Source organism: Eupeodes corollae, chromosome 3 (assembly GCF_945859685.1).
Source record: "Eupeodes corollae chromosome 3, idEupCoro1.1, whole genome shotgun sequence".
In the NCBI taxonomy this organism is placed as follows: Eukaryota; Metazoa; Arthropoda; class Insecta; order Diptera; family Syrphidae; genus Eupeodes; species Eupeodes corollae.
The window spans coordinates 125024066-125041920 of record NC_079149.1 but is presented as its reverse complement, the minus strand read 5'-3'; positions in this window follow the sequence as shown (position 1 = coordinate 125041920).

The window sequence follows — 17855 nt, the reverse complement described above, 5'->3', positions numbered from 1 at the left end:
TTTTTTTTCTAGTATCTGTTAAAGATCTCCAAGGAAATAAGTTTTCTGTTGCATACTTAAATTGTTTAGATTAAACTTTTAAATCCTTAAAGTTGAAAAGCTTAAAAAATAAGAAATTCTCATCGCAGTAGTAAAATAAAAACATACCTCCCCGCACACAACTTGAGAATATAACCACCTTCAAGAACTGAGATTTGCATAATACAAATACTCCTGATGCTAAAGTTAAACCCAACCCACAAAAGTAAATGAATATTGTGTAGGTAACGACAGCTATACCAACTTCAACTCGTATAGTTCTCAATACCCTGATTTAAGTTGTTTTGCGAGTTTGCATCAACCATGATGCTTATAATAATAATCGTAGTCGGAGGTGAGAAAACTTTTGCGATAGCATATCCAGATCCAGATCCAAAGCCCTCATCATCATCACACCTCTAATCCTGATGAACACACACACCCCACATGTAGAGTGTATATACGTGCTACACTACACACCCCCGCATCTTTTGTGTTTCTATATATCTTGATAAACACCCCCAACATATCAGCCAAACAAAAGATTCAAAACATTTCTACATATCTGACTTCTTCTTCGTTCTTCCCGTTTTCCATTTCAAAAACTCCAATGGACTTGCACTTTTCAATGAAAATATATGTATACAAAAATCTTGACTTATATTTTTTATTTTTACTTTTTTTTTTTTAAATTCAAAAGCATGCTGAACGCGTCAGAAAATAAGAATATATATTTTATAATATAACAATGACAACAACAACAACAAAAGTGCCATTTTTCCCTCCTCTAAAATGGTATATGCCGCACTTCATTGTAAATGGGCATTAACCCTAAAAAAACAAACGGGCGAAAATATTGTTGGTATTATTATATACATAAGCGCAAAGGACATCCATCCTTAAAATTGCTCTATATCCACACTTTTAACTGTACATATGTTATATGGAATGGATGGATACACTTTATGATGAAGGGGGAGAAGAAAAGTGAAAAACGCCTTGAAGAGTAAAACATAAACAGTTTGTTCTTAGATTTTTGTTTGTGTTTTTTTGTTTAAAGAAATAAAATACATAGAATCTCAACAATGCCCCGAAGGTGATTGTTGTACAAGGATACTTTTAAAATTGTATACCTATGTCCAGAGATAGATAGAGACTCGTCTTCAGAGGCTATGGCCGCCGACGATGACTGCGGGAAAGGCATAAAAAAAAGTCATCGTCATCCTCAACCGCCATTATGTATGCAGATAGATATGATTATGAAAAAAAAGTCACCTTAAGGGCACAGTTATAGGTTTCATATTTTATAATATTTAAAATTCAATTTTAATATTTTAATTATGTAAATGAATATGCGGTACATAAAATGTCAGTACCGTAACATGTAACTTTTCAATTTTTAATTGTCATTGGAAATGTTAGTTGAATCGGCCCGATTTTTGAAATGGAAAATTCTGTCAGTACTCAACATTTCAATATCATATTATTTTCAAATAATTGATATAAAAAACGTATTGATAGTTTTTTTAACAGAAAATACTACCAAAAAATGGTAAAAACTGTTTTTTGACTCGAATATTTTGAAAAAAAGCAATGATCTTAACTTCGGAGAGATTTTATTTTATCATTGTGCTTAAACACTTTCTTGAATTTTATAAAAAATCAATTGACATGTTTTTCTCGAATAAGAAACATTAAAAACTTGAAAAAAGCGATTTAATGTTTCGAAAAATTCTGATTTTGGTAATTTTTAAACTTCATCAACTGACAATATTTATTACAATAAATGGAGTGTACATAAAAAAAAGTCTTAGAAAATCCAAAGAAATCGACAAGTATTTTTTCAGAACTTGTAGAGTTTTCGAATAAAAGAGATTTTTAGATCTTATCTGGAAGTAAGCTTTTTCACCGAAACCTACAAACAATTTAATATGATTGAAATTGTGTCGAAAAGTTCGAAAACCTAGAAAATAAAATTTGATAGCTGACATTTTAAGACAAATTGGAATTGAATTAAAGTTTGTCAGCCAACACAATGTTTATGTGTCAGCACCTTCTTCAGATAGCGCCTCAGTATAATTATTTAAAGTTCCTGCTTTCAGACGAAAAGTGTTGAGCATTAAGCTTACCAATTAATAACTGTTTATACCAAACTTTTAAGCGTCTTTTTCAGTGAGTTGTAAAACTGTTTAAGGTTTAAACATATATTGCTTTCAAAATATATTCCAGCACATCCTTTAAGTTGAATCCTAATAATTGAGGTTTTAGGTGTAAATCTTGTAAGGTCAATTTAATATACATTTCAATTACATATGTTATCCACAACATTTTTAAACAAGATTTAAATTTGGAAAAACTTGAACTCCATTTCTTCTTAGTAAAAACGGTTTCTAAGATTTTTGATTTCTTCCTTAAAATCTCTTTAAGTGGCCATTTAAAGTTATCATTATTTTATTTATGATTTAAATACTGTCGGACATGTTTAATTTATCGAAACACACCATTTTTTCATCGATTTTAAAGCAGCTTATGACAGTGTAGACAGGAACGAACTATACATTGCCATTTTAAGGAGTTTTGGTATTCCTAACAACCTGATACGACTTATCACGATGACGTTGGAAAATGCTCGTTAACTCAACCGAAACCTTTGAAGCCACCAGAAGACTCTGGCGAAGAAAATGGTTATTAACATTAACGAGGAGAAAAATTCAAATAGAGTCGATTCTGCTACTGGTAAAAAACTGCGTGTACGACACTTAAGATGGCTAGAGCATGTCCAGCGAATGAACAACGCCAAGCCTGAGGAAACAAGAAGAAAAGGCAGGCCTCATCTCCGGCGAAGTGTTCAAGTTGAGGCCAGTAATTCTATAACAGCACTTGTGCCGATTTTTCTTATAGACCTTAACTCATGGTACCGCTAACAGTAATTTATGATAGCCAAAACGAAAACATGGTTTTGACAAAGGAAGAGAATTGGTGTCTTTCAATTAGAACTGGATTTATAGATCGTTTTGACAATCAAAGCATTATTCACGTGATTTTCAACATCTTGATCGATAGTTGCCAACCGTACTTTTGTTTTCTGCTTCCAATATGTTCAGAATACAAGTTAGGAATTTTGTATACGGTAGTTTGAATATGGCCTGGCTGCAAATGGCTTAAGGTCCGTAACAATTTCAAACTTAATCACAATAATCTTGAAATTTTTTAAAATTAGGTTCTAAGTTCTTCAAACGCATAATCTTTTTTAGATCTCCATATAAATTTAACTTCAATTTTAGTTAATCATTTCAAAGGTTTAGAGAGATTGCTCGGATGCAGGATAAACTTCTCCAGGAAAGTCACCAGAACCAAATAACTTTTGGTCTACTGTTTACTCGGAGCTCTAAAACCTATGGCAGTGTCTTTCTTATCGGGATCTTGTGATTTGACCTCGTCAACAACTTAATATTCTTCGCTTTCCAGAGATTTTTTTTTAAATAGGACAATGGTATGACTTTTTAGAACTCGAGGACTTCAAACTTTAGGATTGAGGCACCGATGTATTTTTCTTTCAAAGTTCGAAATGTTAAAATGGACGGAAAAAAGAATAATAATAAAAGAAAAATAGTAAAACCTGTCAGAATGTCCTTTCCATGTCTTCAAAAAAATAAGAAACCACTTATCCATATTTTTCAATCTGGAAAGCATCTATAAGGAAATAAAGCTACTCAAAACTATTTTTCTATTTTTGGTGAAATTATTTATTCCCTATTCGTTCCACCTCTCATCCTCCTCCTAGTCTTCCCATTAAACTATTGCAACTCTTCTGAATGCTCAAATTTGACGTTTCTCACTAACACAATACACCTTCCTTAGTTTTAAACTCGTTTTAAATAAAAACACAACAAAACACACAAAACAAAGAAAACAAACAACAACGGCAACAACAAAAATGTTAAAAAGGACGAAGGACGCGAACCTGGGTTTGGGTATATATAGAGTTGTGAATTTCTGTTCATGACAGGACAGAGCAAAACTCTCTAAACTCCAAAGCGCTAATGGAGGTGCTTTGTAGGAATATTCCCTACTCTCAAGGAAGAAGAAGAAACAACAACAAAAAAAAGCAGCAGCTTGAAAATGACTGTTTGCCACCACAACAACAAAGCACCCAACCACTCTTACTGCCACCTACTTTCCATTATGCATTCATTATTCATTCACAAACCAAAACAAAACGGGACCAGAACCAGAACCAAAACCATTCTAGAACCAGCTACATCACACCATATCCAAGCGCGTTCCTTCGTTGTTCCTTCAGGACGACCATCAGGAACAAGGGCCTCATATAGGAGAAAAATAATGGAAATGGAGAAGGGACGAATTACTACAACGATACGCGACGACGATGATGGTGACGAAGACGCCACCCACGACGTTGACGACGATGAAAGAAAATAGCCATTAGAGTGTGAGTCAGAGTCAGAGTCAGCACAGGAGGCATCAGAGAACTACCTATACCTACTCTAAGAGGACTCACATCACAAGCACACCAGGACGAACTACGACAACGACGACGAAACTAGGACGAAAATAGCCATCGGCTGTAGACTGGTATATTTTTATTCTATCCTCACCATCACCATTACCATCCTCGGAGTTCTAGCCTCCTCCTTTTTTGCATGCGCGCTTCCTCTTCAATATGTTTTCATTATTATTATTTTCCCGGAACAGGCAAAATGAAAGAAATTATTTTGATTTACTATACCCAGCTAGTTTGCAAAACAAAAGCAAACAAAAAAAATATGGCAGCTTGGGGTTGGGGGTTGGAGCTACCAGCGCTATGGAGGCTACATCAAGTTGTGTCAGTGTCGTCATAGTCATAGTTCTCCTCGTCGTCCTCATCGTCCTCATCGTCCTCATCGTCCTTCGTCCTCGTCTATATGTAGAACCTTAATAAATCTCTGCAATTAACTTGGGGGTGTGTTTGGCTTTTTAATTTTTAATTGAATGCGGTTGACGTTTATATATACGACTATGGCTCTGACTATATGACCTGATGAGCCTCACAGAGCTTTTGTATCGCGTTCGATATACATACTCGTATGTTGAACAAAGTACATTGCATCAGTGCTTAGACTTTATAGGCTATAAGTATAAAGTGCAACCTACTAATATTAGGTATATTATGGTCAAAAGGCAAGGCATCACTTTTGCGTTTTGAGAATACTTAATGAGGTGGTGGTGCATGTGACCTGGACACTATGTGAGCACTGAGCAGGTGGATCATCATCAAAGTTATTTAATGTTGTTCACACAGTTCGGAGAAATCAATTTCTGTCAATTTTTTTGTCGTTAGTTCTTCCAAAGAAACAGTCATTTTGCATATGTTTTTTAAACCGAAGGAGGTTCTGAGAATTTGAAAAGCTGTTATTGAGTGTGGGCTTTGCTTTAAAAAATTGTTCACTAGGGTGACAGTGCTTCAGATTTTAGGTTCTAAACTTTATTGTCATAGAAAATGCAATGCTCGACTGGTCACGCGATTTCGTTACAATATCGAAAGAGTCTTTTCAAAAATATTGACAGTATTGTTCTATATTGGTTGGGTTTAAGGATTAAGGAAATACAGTTGCATAAATTGTAAGCTTATTTTTGTTTGTTGATGGTGGAACAATCCAGGTTATTGAACTGGTTTGATAAAACTTTGCAAGAACTTTTCAAAAATATGTTTGTTCATTTAACAACTTCTTAAAAAGCACTAAAAACGTCTTCAATGCATTACTTAAGCTGAAGCATATTTCAGAAATGGAGGGGACCTACAGTTTTAAGCCGAATTAGATGGCATATTTCAGAAATCACTTTTCATGACAAGAATTCTACTTGGAGAATTTGTCAATTCCTCGTCAAAAAAAAAAAATAATAAAAAAAATATGCGGGGATCGATTCCAAGACTTCTGGTATGACAGTTGAACGCAATAACTATCATGTCACGGGTACTACTCATCAAAAGAAGAAGAATATTTTTGGACGGGAGAAGAATAGTTTGGGAAGTGGCTCCATTCGGAGAAAATTCAACCGACATGTCTTTGGATCAAAAAAAAAATTCAGTAAATACCTCATTAGAATCAAACACTGTTTTGGAATTCTTAAAGAAAAGTTCAAAAGCATTAAATATTTAAATTAAAATCGATTTTAGTGGAAAACTTGTATCCCGCTGGATTTTGGTGTGTGATTTTTTCCATAATATCAATATATGCAAACGAATCTGGATATTGCCCCAGAACTATTTTCGCAGTAGAAGGACAGCTTAAGAGACGCGCTTTCTTAGAAATAATGGAGAAAGAAAAAAATCAAAGTACTAACTTTTATTATCAAAAAGAATAAAATGTCAAAATATTATTTGACAGGTCAGGTGTGTGATAAATAAACGTGTTTAAATTTCGGAGTAACTTTTAAATTCAGACCTTTCCAAAAACAACGAAATATTGAAGCTGAATGTTTTGAATTTTATTGAAACGATTTTGAAGCTTGAGGCTGAACAGTATAAGTATCAAGCTAACAGCTGAAAGGAAAATATTCCAAAGATGGTTTTAAATAGTTTTGTCAAACCAACGCAATGTACCAAACATCAATAATACAAAATATGGCGATGGTTTGGGAAAGCCTTAAATTTTAAAAGCTTTCCTTCAGAAGTGAACAACGTTCCCGCTCAAAAGAAATTGGCTGTTCACCTGGAAATTTTTTCGTTGGTTATAAAATCTGCTTTCGATAACTTTTGACTATTAAGCGTAATATTTTCGAAATGCAGATTTTTGTATCTTCCAAAATAAAATGCAGAAGGCAGCCGTTACTGTATATGGAAGTGAATAGTGATCACGAATTGAGCTCAACTAAAATTTTTGGAATCGTAAAATTAAATGGTTTCCATTACTTCCGATACAATTAATAAATGCAAATAAAGTTAGAAAATGTAAACGTCCTAGTTTTTAACTTGCCAAAAGAAGTCATTGTAATCGGTCAGATTTATCAAATTGAATATTTCTAGAGTCTAAATAGAAATTTTTAGAAAGATGTCTGTTCATGCGTGTGTACGTATGTTAGTACGTCTGTAGTTAATTAACTTTTAGTCAATTAACTGCTTTTTTGAACTGCCAAGTCAGTACTGTACTGGCTGCTAAAAAAATTTCCCAGTCGCAGTATTAACTTATATTCAAAAAATTATTTAATTAACTTCTACTTAATTGAATGCATTAAAGTCTGCAGTCTTTACAACGCTGCTGATTAGTATTCATTCATCTAATTTGTATTTGTTTGGGCTTCAACTAAAATTCTCGTTAACAAAAATAGATTTTGAAATCAATCTATTTAATCCATGCAAAATATTGCCATTCATTTTAATTTTTTTAGAATACATAATTCAATTGACAACTTTTTTAGCAAAACACCTTTTCTAAACAAAAGCGTACAAACCTTATTAGATTTGGAATTCTTAAGACAAATCGACAGACGGGATGGGAAGTTATCAGTGTGGGTCACATCCCAGCCTCTTTTGTTTGTTCGAAATAACTACGTTTTTATTTACAACTTTTATTCGTAACTTATCTCAATGCGATGGTAACACAACACAACTAACATATTTCTGAACATGCTTAATTTTAAACGTCACAAAGACGTTTGGTTAAGTTTATCAAATTTTACCAAATTGTGTAAATAATTATTCATACAAAATTTGACAGTTTATTTACCAAATAGTAAACTTTTCCATTGTCATACATCATTTTATTAATACTCTTATTATTATTCAAAAAAATATATATTTTGACATTGATAGAAGCCAAGTTAAAAATAAAATAGTTTAGAGACTGTTCCTTAAAACAGTATTGAGATAATTTGAATTTTGGGTTTTTGATCAAACAAAGTTTAGGAAGACAACTGTTATTTTTGACCTATTTAAATCCTTGGTTCCAAAGTTTCAACTGAATGGATCAAATGGCTTGGGCTCTAGAAGAAAAGACAAACAGTCAGACGGACAATAGCCGAAATCACCTTTTTAAACTTCTATACTAAATTTTAGATTGATATCTTGAGTTGTACATTTTGACAAAGGGGAAAAGAAAAAAACAAAGACAAAAGGTCAAGACACCAGAAAAATGAATCCCCAACACAAAGAAATGGAGGTAAATGGGGTGGAAATATGGCATCGGTACGAAACGGGTAACCCTATAATTATCACCTTTCTATATAACATTCCATAAAAAGCGCACATAATTGAATATAAATATTCTCTTAAATCTAAATCGTAGCATTAAATTTTATTGCCACCTTATCTATAGATATGTGCGTAAAAAGCTCTTATTCATATTATAACCAATAACCACTTATCACACTCATTTGATCAGAACCAATAAAGTGTATAAAATATGCCCGAAGCCTAAATCGCCAATGTATGTCTATAGCCCCTACTTAAACGCAAAATTGATAAATTATTGTTTTAATGGCCACCTTCTGTTTCCGTTGAACTCTACACTATTTCAATATTTTCTATATTCAAACAAATAAAAAACTAAAAAATCTCTCCTATAAAATTTTTAAGTACAACCATTAAAATAGATTCAATTTGCATTTATATGGCGATGTTTGTACGATTACCTGTGATATGCTATAAAAACTTGGTTTAACACTATGTGCTATACTCTGTTCTGTTGGCGAGAGGAGCCCATCAGAGTAGTAAACGTTTAAAAGCTATATACGAGGTTTTTAAGTACACCTTTTAGAATGAAAAATAGTTTTAACTGATTTGTTGCTCTAACTATAGTATGCATGGGTAGCTGTAGATATTGGGTCTGCTTAAATGGAGATACACCTTTGCTATAAGACCAGGATTTGGGTATAGGTATAGAAGAGCATTCCAATGCATCATTTAAAACTGACAGGAAACACATATTGAGATAATGGGATATGCAAGGGATTTTAATGGTCCTGCGTTTTATTTGAATTATTTTTTCGTTGCTATAATTCATAGAAAGAAACGACGACACGCGATGGTAACGCGAGGACCCAGAAGAACATGTATACCTTTCCTTTCTTTAGGAGTTAAAAGGTGTCGTAGTTTTGAATTTATGTCTTTGTTGAAAGTTTGTACATTTATTCTAAACTTATATGGCAAAGTTGAAGGGCTTAAAAATGTTTGCATTTCTTGTTGCAGTCTTCTAGAACTATTTTTAAAGAAATTTTTTATTCGTTGAATTCTTAATACATTTTTAAACATGAAAAATCTTTTGAGGAGGAGAATGCAGTTAAAACATGTTCAATTTTTGTTTGTTCAACTAAAGATTGATTATTCTCTTTTTATAGGGTGTGTCATTAAGTACATTCTATGTTTAAATTTAAATAAAACAAAGTTTGCACCATACTGTGTATTATCGACTTTTTAACTTTACAAAATCTGTTAAAGTTTGCTTTGCTTAGTGCTACTAGTGAAGTGATCTACTTTTTGATACTACCCGTGTTTTGTTGGAAAATTTATCAATAGTATAGTAGGATTTTACACAAATATTAAAAACAATATCCGCAGTATGAATACTGCCGATAAAATTTAGAGAAGAATCTTACTAGGGATGGGTTTTTGACAATTCTTTGAGTGTCGAATTAATCTTATGTGATCTTTATCAAATGTTGGTACGATTAATATTGGAATTTGTATCTCGATAGCTGTGTTCGTTGAGTGGTTGTGCATTTGAAATCATGAGTTTTCCATTGGGAAAAAAATCGATCTGTTACAGTGGGCATATTTTGCTAGAGAAAACAATAGAAAAGATAATAAAGTTTTGCTATGATTCCACCAAAGGTTTATGTCAGTTTAGAAAAAATTAATCTTTTTGGTGTTTCCACCGCACAAGAAGATTTAAAAATGATTAAGTTTGAAAGCACTTTCTAAAATGCAAATGGTGTTTCGATGTTTCTTATGAAATGCAATTGAGATAGTTTGATTCGTGTTAAACAATGAAGAACTGAATGGTTCTGCATCATATAAAAATATGCTACCTACACCATGGGCAATTTTGTTGTTGTTTTAATTTGATTAAACCATATTTCTTATACACAAACATGCAAATAAACAGACCATAATGCATTATCTGTAAAACCAACTCCACTCCTACACACAGGTTTTTCTTCACAAATTTGGACTCGACTCGACTCCGATCCCGACCGGAATCGATTTGAATTAAGCTCATTTTAAATTGATTCAGTTATATACAGAATTGGGGCAACCTTCAAGCTCAGATGTTTTACAGATGTTTTCTTAACGCTTCTTCTTGAAAAATGTCCATTTTATTAGTTTTAGTTTGTTTTTTGCTGTAGTTTATTTTAACTTTTGTTTTTTACAAAACTGTCTTCTATTTCCATTTTTTTTTCTTATTATTATTATTCTGACAGGTCTTCTTTCACTTGTACCAATTTTTAAATACGAAAATCTGCCTACTGCCAATGGGTTTTCTACTATATTATTTATAGAATGCCAAAAAAACACTGGTACTTTTATAGAACAAAAGTTGTTTTCAAAAAATATTCTTTTCTCAATTCAGGTTTCAACAAATAATATTTTGAATTTTTGACCGATTTTAAAAATCTTGTATAGTCTTGAAACGAAAAGTAAAATAGTATGATGTAAAAATCTAACACTTAATTTTAAAAATAAAGTATGATTTTTTTGAGGTTAGGATTTTCATGCATTAGTATTTGACAGATCACGCGGGATTTCAGACATGGTGTCACAGAGAAAGATGCTCAGTATGCTTTGACATTTCATCATGAATAGACTTACTAACGAGCAACGCTTGCAAATCATTGAATTTTATTACCAAAATCAGTGTTCGGTTCGAACTGTGTTTCGCGCTTTACATCCGATTTATGGTCTACATAATCGACCAAGTGAGCAAACAATTAATGCGATTGTGACCAAGTTTCGCACTCAGTTTACTTTATTGGACATTAAACCAACCACACGAATGCGTACTGTGCGTACAGAAGAGAATATTGCGTCTGTTTCTGAGAGTGTTGCTGAAGACCGTGAAATGTCGATTCGTCGCCGTTCGCAGCAATTGGGTTTGTGTTATTCGACCACATGGAAGATTTTACGCAAAGATTTTGCAAATTTTATGCGTTTTTAAAAAAAAAAAGTTCTCAAGCTCTTAAAAAATCACCATTTAGTTTCAAAAATTATCAAGCATTCAAGGGGTTATAAATACCCTACATTTTTAAAGTTCAAACACTGTGCCAGCTTTAGGAAAATTTTGAAGGATTAAGGATTAGATATCGGAGCACATTGGCCTTAAAGTTTTGAATATAAAATGGTAGATAAAAACAGAGTTGGTTTAAGCATTCCACATTCTCGATGTGCGGTTAAAAAAAGAATATCTATACTTGTCAGTACGTCTGAAACTGAGATCAAGGTTAAACTGGTGGACATACCTGGAAGTGCGAGTATTACTGCTGAATTGTTTATAAGGGATGGCTGATTCGACAAAACGTTAGAACTGCAGAACTACGAAATGCATGAAATATTAAGGCAAATTTCCAGTGATGTTATTGTTTGGGTTATTGTTCTAGTTATTATTTAGTTATATTTAAGTCTTGAACGACTAAAGGCTTTGTAATTGACAGCCAAATCAGAAGGTGTTAAAAATGTTTTACACCTTCGGAGCAATTCTAAGCACCTGGGAGCATTTTTGGCAATATCGAATATGTCATATATATATATAAATTGAATATAAGAGGTGATCTGTAGTGAACATACCATGTCCTGAAAGTTTACTAGTTTCTTGGATGCAAGTCCCACTCATGAATAGTGGCATCGGCATGGGCAACTCTTCAACAACGGGAGAAAGTATTAAGTTTTTGAACCATTTGATTGTAATTAGTAAATAATTCCCCATTGGACAATAAAGTCTACGTGTGTTCAAAAAGTACCCTGAATTTTCGTTTTTTTTTTTAAATATATATTTATTGGTTTACATCAATGTGATCCCTTTTAAAGTAGTTACTCCCCCCATATATAATACACTTATGCCAGAGTTTTTTCCAATTTTTAAAACACTCTTGTTATTCACTTTTTATATGTTCTTGAGCATTCTCAGCGATTCGATTTCTTCAATCGAAGAAAAACGTCGTCCTTTTATAGGATTCTTTAACTTCGGAAGAAGGAAAAAGTCACAGAGAGCCATATCTGCTAAATATGGAGGAAGAGGCATGACTACGGTATTGTTTTTTGCCACAAAATTACGAACAAGCAACGATGATTGAGCAGGTGTGTTATCGCGTTGCTAAAACTATGATTTGTTTTTCCATAAGTCTGAGCGTTTTTAATACTCCTTCCTAACAGTACCTTGTGGTAAGAACTCTTGATCCACTATGCCATTATAATCGAAGGAAACAGTAAGCGGAACCTTGACATTTTGGCGAAGTTGACGTACTTTTTTCGTTCTTGGTGCCGTTGGATGCTTCCAGGTGGTAGATTGTGGTTTGTTTTCGACATCATAACCGTGCACTCATGTTTTATCACCAGTTATGACCCTTCCAAGCAAACTTAGATCGTCGTTGACGTCATTTGACAGCTCCTGAGCAATGTTCATGCGATTTTTTTTTGGTCAAAATTCAGCAGTTTTGGAATTTTGCAAAATCGCCGAGCTCATATTGTGTATACAAACAATAGAAAAAAATGTTGACCTTCGGACTCTCCAGATCCTGAAATTTAAAAATTTTTGAATACACCTCGTATATATACACCGGCTACTTTAGAAAATCTATCACCCTACATGAAGTCAACATGATATAAAATTGTGCATTTCCTGAGACCATTCAACAAACAAGTGTCATTTTCTTGAGTTGTTTAGTTAACGTTTAAGTTAATCAAATTCTGTAAGGATTCAATCTCAAGTCACAACTCCAAATCCAATCTCAAGTCCACAAAAGACCAAGTTCTTGTGACCATATATCCGTTGTGTCGAAATCCGAAAAATTATCAAAATTTTGTCACTATTTTCTTTTTTTCTTTAAGCTCCTTACAGAGTTTTCAAGTATTTCAGATATTTTAAGTAGATGGCCACGTCTATTCCTGTTATTTTAATATAATTTTATTGTTTCTCCAGATAAAATAATTTAGTTAAAAAAAATGTAAGTATTTTCATATTAAAATATTCCTTCGATCCATATTTTCCCCAAAGCGAAATAACATAAAGTCCTTCAAATTCTCATAATAAATCCGGAAGCTAAAAATTGCCATCAAACCTCCGGTTTCACATCCAAATCATCCATCGATATCTCCGACGACGAACGTCGTGGGTCGTCGATACATGTTAGGATAATTTCCCATTTGAATTTGAGCAACACTCTCATTCAAAAACCTCCTCCGTTCCTATATAAAAAAAATACCACCTCTTATCACGAGCAAAGTTCGTAGATATAAAAATCTATCTATGGTTTTTTTATTTTCTAAAATGTCTACTCAGTGATTCTACTATATGATGGCACATATACGAGTACTCTCCTTGAAAATACATCCACTTCACCTGAAAATGCTTACTCATCTTCAATGTTCCTCTCAAGTACTTTTTTTTTAGGTTTTTCAAATTTGTTTTTTTTCTTGCTGTTGAAGTCCTTAGCGCCTTTTTTGCACTCTTACAACAACAACTGTCGATGACTGTTTTATGATCGAACTTTTTTTTTGCAATTGCTGTTTCAACGGTTTGCTTTGCCAAAGCCAGGTTTTCCCACAAATTCAGAAGCACCCACCCTCCCCTTTTGAACACTAAGAACCAACACCATTTTCCAAACCACATCACGCCTCTTTAAAAAGTGGAGGATATTATATTTTTTTTTTACTCATTTCATCGTCGACCCAAAGAGCCTGTTTTTTCCAGGACTCATCTCTGGCCCGTTCTCTAGCGAGGAGAAGAGATAAATCGGCCAGTGAAATTCCAAACGAAAACTCCATATCCATAAAATGGTCCTAAATATCTCTCAGATCAGCTAAAGAGTCGAGGGGTTTGGGTTGGGTTTGAGTTCGAGTCTGGTGATGGTACAATCGAATCTGGTTGGTGTTGTGTATTGCACATTTCATCTCAAAACAGAGCTCTCGAACGCTACTCAATGTGCAGCGCAATATAAACCCAAAACAAGATGACGCTAGCAGAAACAAAATATACAAAGCGACTGTCATACCAAATGCCAAATGAAAATGAGGAGAGGGTGGTGAGTGGTCTCAAACACATTTTCCTTCCTCGAACTTCATTCCTAAGGCCGCATATAGAATATAAAAATTCAGAGGAACTCTCGAGGATTCAAATAAATCCACAGACTATAAGACATATACCCTACACCCAAACCTTCCCTCAACATATATCCATATCCGGTTTATTATATTTCCATATATTTGAATGTACCCTTATGTATAGGTTTGTACCTACTTCTAAAAAAAAAAAAGTCACAACCACCACCCTACCCCCTCAGAAAAGTCTGCGCTTTACGATTATGCAAGTCAAAGTACTTTGAATGCTATAAAAGTCAAATGAAGACAACGCTGCACATCTGGAATTTATCGATGTTTCTTTTATATATGTACGATAGTAGTATATCCGCTTAATCGACTATAAATGATGGTAGGTTATCGGAACGGAATCGCAAATCTAAATGCCTTAACTATCGTCCTTTCTATACATATATAAGTTGGGTTTGGTGGATTGGGCTTCGAGCGTATTATAGTGTGGTCATTTCTGTGGATATTTTTTTGGGGTTTGTTTTTTGTTTTGCATGAAGACTGTTAAGTGGTTTAGAAATAAAGATTTTTATGGAAATGAACTTTACGAATAGAATTTTATTCACTTTTCTTACAGCTTTTAAATAGAGAAGAGGAAAAGGCTCAATTGAATGAATTTCATAAATTGAATTCCACTTAGAAATAATGTTTTCTTATTTAGAGTGAACTTAATGGATTCAATTTTTCCTATAGCGCTGTCGTGTTAGGTATTGGAACTGATATAAATGACTGTTCTATAGACTTCATAGATCATACGTATGCTTCATTGAAGACCTCGCTTAAATATGCCACAGATTTTCTTACACTAAGACTGGCTGTTTTTTGAAGTGCATTCAAAAGTCATGAAGTTCCTGGAACTTGTCATACGAGTACAATTCTGCCATGTTTTTCCTTGAAACTTGACACTGTTTTTCCTGGAAAAACATTTTTCTATTTAAAACCAATTTTAGAGGAGAGAAAATCAAGCCAATCCGTTTACCAGTTTATATTTCAGAAATTTCTGAGAATTTTCTCAGTTAGATTGACAGAGCAATAGAACTGCATTCTCTATTCATTCTCACATCGCAATCCAATCCAGCTTTGTATTTATTTTTTTTTTCCTTTAAAAATTGTGGAATAGTAAAATCGAATAGTAAAATTTTGTATGCTCAGGGTTTTGACAACAAAACCGAGAAATGTTGTTTATATTTTCTAAAGTACAAAAATCTCAGAGGTTTTAAAAATATTCAACATAGGTAACTGGAAATTACTGTCATTTACTTTACTCGACGGTTCAGGGTCCCTAAAATCTATGTTTATAGTTCTTTGAGAGATGTCTACATGAATTCAATTCAATTAAATTTTGTACAATGTGACGTCATACACAAATGGTACGACCTAAAATGTCATAAATAAAAACTTAAAGAACAAAATGTGTCATTTTATGAACAAGAAATGGTATTGGCTCTAGAATTATTTCACTCAACGAAAAACAACGTATTTGGTATCTTATTAAATTAAAAAAAAAATAATCCCATTGATAGTTTACTTTTTATTAAAAATATAGTTGTACGTGACGGGATAAGTTGTAAATTTATATGCAAATCTCATGACGACTGTCCTTTTGAATATGTCTTTGTCATTACCGTTTGTAACACTGAAAATGTTTTTGTTAGATTAGTTTAAAGGCCATACAACCATATTAGCATAACAAAATTGGTTACGACGATGCTAGGCAACAATACGTGGTGGCTAATGGATACTCGTCTACATTTCTCAACGTTTTGAGTAGAGTACCCCAGGTATCTATCCTTGGACCAATCCTCTTTTCACATTACATAAATGAGATACCACAAATTGCTAAACATTGTTTGATTCATCTTTATGCAGACGATGTGCAGCTGCTGATAAGTCGACCTTTTGGGGCAAAAAACGATGCCGTAGCTTTAATGAACTAGAATCTGCTCCGCATTTCACAGTGGCCAAAACATAACGATCTTCGCCTTAACCCTGTCAAATCAACATCCCTCCCCATCTATCGCAAAAACTTTGATCTATCGGGTTTAAACCTCTTGAAACTTGTCGACGAAATCATTGAATATGAAAGCACTGCTAGAAACCTAGGAGTAGTATTCATACGAACTCTCACTTGGGATCACCTCAATAGTGCCATTGGTAAAGTCTCCGCCTTCCTCGAAATTTCAATCCGATCAAAACTAACATGCTACTTGCTAAGGCCCTTATACTACCAATTGTGCCGAAGGGGAGTGAAATCTGTGTGACTAGCCGCAAATTGAATGTTGCTAATAATTAACGTTGTTATGATCACATATCCATTTTTGTGGTACGGATTTCTGGTTAAAGCCTAGACAGCTTAATAAACTTTCGCTCTGTGAGTTACCCGCATGAAATCATATAAACACAATAACCTGATTATCTATACGATAAGCTGAATTTCCCTTATTCAACAAGGTCCTTTTCTTTAATATTACCCCGATACAATTTTCTAGATACTGAGTGTCAATTTTTTATTCATATTGTTCGCCTTTGGAACTCTCGGCCCATCGCTATGAGAAGAATAAGTAGATTTATATTTTTACTTTTCAACTATTTGGCAAATAATTTATGTTAAATTTTGTTTTATTTATATAAATATGTAAATAGAAGTCGTAGGTACGTTATTTGTATTCGAATTCTTAAATTAATGTTAAGGCTTGCAACACTTTATAAGACTCATTTCCTACTTTGTAAGCGATTTTTGTAATAAGTAAATACAAATATTTGATTAAGTTTTTAAGCAGATTTGAATTACTTATGATTCCTTCTTTTAAATTTGTTTAAGATTAAAAATTACAGCAGTCCTTATACTGTTGTCTTAACTTTTTCAATAAAAAATAAAATTGTATTGCTCCAGAAGAAAATTTGGTTTTTAAGTTTTTGCAGGAACTAATGAACCGATTTTAATCGTTTTTTTTTCTACACAAGTTCTTTTTAAGTCATAATAATAATTGATTATGAACATTTTCTGTGTATCGTAAGTCTATACCATCAGCGTGAGTACTAACGCTGTGCCTAAAGTTTGAAATAAACGTATTATTCGAAATCCAAGTAAATCAGTACAGATGATTGCGGTTTCCAGTTTGGTGTGCCATTTAAGCGTGCTGTGTAACTGACCCCTATTTTTTTAACCAACGTAAGACTGCTAATCAGTGCCAATTTCCACGCAGATAGGGTATCGATGGAAAGGCCAAAACATGTTTTTTTTTTACTAATCAGCATTTATGGAGACATTCCATGGCCACCTCGATCACCAGACCTCACACCTTGCAACTTCTTTTATGGAGATACTTCAGATCAAAGGTTAACAATTGCAATCCCCAAACAATTTAGGACCTTCCCAAACGTAGATGCCCAGTTGCAAGAGCGGATTGAAAAAAAACGGCCATCCTTTTGATCATATTGTTTAAACAAAATGAAAATCACATTTGTTACTTTGTTTAATTAAAAAGCTGAAAATATTCCGCTGGACACTTTTTATACGTATAATTGGAAATTACCACAA